Source organism: Juglans regia, chromosome 7, assembly GCF_001411555.2.
Source record: "Juglans regia cultivar Chandler chromosome 7, Walnut 2.0, whole genome shotgun sequence".
Classification (NCBI taxonomy): Eukaryota; Viridiplantae; Streptophyta; class Magnoliopsida; order Fagales; family Juglandaceae; genus Juglans; species Juglans regia.
In genome coordinates this window covers 28,740,138-28,743,199 of record NC_049907.1, presented here as the reverse complement: position 1 = coordinate 28,743,199, position 3,062 = coordinate 28,740,138, and the positions used below count along the sequence as shown (strand labels likewise).

Here is a 3,062-nt window from a genome sequence, read left to right as displayed (position 1 = left end):
TTTATTTTTTCCTATTTCATTCACATACATGAATATATCCTTCACTCTATGTTTCATAGAAAGTCATGATTTTATTTGAATTTAGTCAATAAAGGTTTGGTCATGAAGCTATTAAAGTTGATATGTACGTTTCCTTTATTAATTACATGATGAAGTCCTTGGTTCTTGTCTTTGATTTATATGTACTTCAATAATATTTTGGTAAACTATCTTTAATTTGTGTTAAATATGTAGGAGGTCGAGAGTATTGTCCATCCAAAGGTCAAGGAAGTTGGAAATAATGATGATATGACTCCACGAGAGTTGTTTACAAAAAACCACAAGGACTTAATGAAAGAGGGTGAGATATGGATGAAGGATACAGCAGCTTCTTGCACAGTGGTAGCCGCTCTGATTCTTACTATCATGTTTGCTGCAGCCTTTACCGTTCCAGGAGGCAACAATGACACAGGCTTGCCAATATTCTTGAATACAAAATTGTTTAGGCTCTCTATAATATCTGATTTTCTCACTATTTTCCTCTGCATCTTTTGTATTGATGTTCTTGGGAATCCTCACATCACGTTATGCAGAAGAAGACTTCTTTAAATCCTTGCCCAAAAAGATGATAATAGGTCTTTCCACTCTTTTCTTCTCCATTGCAACCATGATGATAGCCTTTTCTGCAGGTCTTTTACTTACATTACATGAAGAATCATGGATGGTTATTCCTATCATATCTTTGGCTAGTATTCCTGTCACCATCTTTGTATTGATGCAATTCCCCTTCTTGTAGACATGTATATTTCAACTTATGGACCCGACATCTTCGACAGGAAAATGGAACAGTGGTTGTAACTTATTCAATACAACCTAAAGACGTTCAATTAGCGATTGAGAAAGCTGCCAACTTTTATATAGTTTCTTTTATATATCCAACACAAAGAGATTAATAATAAATTAATTTTCAAATCGATTGTGTTGAGTTTGGCTTGATTTCCTACTGAAAATGACATTTATTTAGGCTTGGCATGACTGTTGCTTGACCGTAGCTCGACTGTGGCTCGACCCTGGCTCAAGCAACCTTAGCTAGACACTTTGCTCGACAGTCTACTTGAGCAAATCTTCATCTAGACAGTTCACTCGACACCCGCTCAGCACTTCGCTCGAGCTGTATGGCAACCAAAGAGTTTGCTCGATACCCGCTCGACACTCCGCTCGAGCTAGATGGCAATGCTAACGTTCGCTTGATCTTTGCTTGACACTTCACTCGAGCGAATGTTCGTAAATCAGTGCCCACACCGCTATAATTTAAAAATGAATGTTTCAACATTCATTTGAGACTCTTTTATACCTTTTGAGGCTGCCAAAACTTGTATTGGGAAAGAGAGATCCTCTTTTTGATATTCCAAAGTGTGTTTTGACACTTTGGAATAGGATTTTGTAATTAATACTTTGTACTCTATCTTTTGTTGATAGTGAAATCATTGAAACCGACCCCAGTAGACGTAGGCTCACATTGAGCCGAACCACTTAAAACTTGGTGTTCTTTGTGTTCTAGTTTCTTATTTTGTTTGCTTCCGCTATTATTTACTTTAACTTAGCCTTTGTTACATTTGGCCTATTCCCAACAAACTGGTATCAAAGACCAGGCTCTGTGCAATGTCTTAAGGAATGGCTATTGTAACACCTAGACCCAAAAATTGTATGGTTGGATTATGGATATTTTTTTTTTGTGGCGCCCCCGACCCCCATGTAAGGAAAACACGGGAATCGAGACGCCGGAATGATGACAACACGGTCACACATCCCAACGAAAGTGCCAAGTGTGAGGACATGCAACAGTGTACAATAACAACGCAGCGGATTAGTCAACTAATTACCAGAATTTAAATACAATCTAAACATCAATGAAGTTTAAAAGTAGTTATACAGTCATCCAAAATAAAGTTTAACACATGTCCCGAAAATACAAAAGGGTAAAATAAAATAACAATAACCAGTGATCCCAGATCACTCCTCGGGCGGAGCCGTCTCCTCAGGCTCGCCCTCCTCCTCCTCATCTGCATCAAAATCTGCGTTACCACAGAATGGTACCGCAGGTAAGTATAACCCAAAAAAAATCTCAGGAATAAAATGCATTTAATACAACTAACATGCATGCATATGATGAAATATGCATTTTCCTCAAAACATCATTTTCCCCGAAAATGATAATTTTCCAACACACGCCAAAATCCCATTTGGCCCAAAAATAATCCGTAAAACATTTTTCCAGAAAATGATTTACACAAAATCCAACTCACACTATTTTCCCAGAAAATAGTCCATTTAATCCGTCAATACCCTATGCACCATGGCCTCCCCTAGGGACCATCCGCACATCCTGGCTTCGTAGCGATGCCCAGTTCCGCGCCCAGCGCGTTCATGGCCGAGCACCCACTACGCAACGAGCGATGCCCAGTTCCGCGCCCAGCGCATACATGGCCAGACATCCTCTAGTCCCCGCCAGCAGAAGGACCATGGAGTCGGCACGAATCTCTCGTCCGATCCCATTGTCGCCCAGCGACAATCTAGGGGACGTTACTCAGTTTATTCCGCTCCCGAGTAACCAGAGGAGCTCCACCGAGATAATGCCCCATCTCGGCTTGGGGTCGTGATACACACGCACCCAAAAATATTCTCACATAAAATCATAACTTTCCAAATCACACATGAGCATGAATGCAATACACGAAAACCCAGTTTTCTTTACAAACATGATCATGCATGAAATAATGAAATTCACATGTACCAACACAAATCCACATTCCTCAATAACCAATAACCAATCCAATCGAACCAACCCAAACAACTCCAATCATAAATCCATCCGACCCCCGAACTCCTCGGACTCAGTCCGGCATGTCAAACAAATACAGTGAAATGCATTAGTGCATAAAATACATTAAATTCACAAGAATTCTTTGGAAAATACTTACAGTGCAATATAATAATTTCCGGAGGATCACGAAGCTGCAAGTGGTGACGTCTGAGCAACACCACAGTGTAAAATACACTGTGGCCGTGGGTCACAAATACCA

The 3,062-nt window shown here is 40.2% G+C and overlaps 1 pseudogene; it reads left to right on the top strand.

The window, feature by feature from the left end:
- Positions 1-228: 228 nt before the first annotated feature.
- Positions 229-775, top strand: LOC118348917 (annotated as a pseudogene).
- The last annotated feature ends 2,287 nt before the right edge of the window (positions 776-3,062 follow it).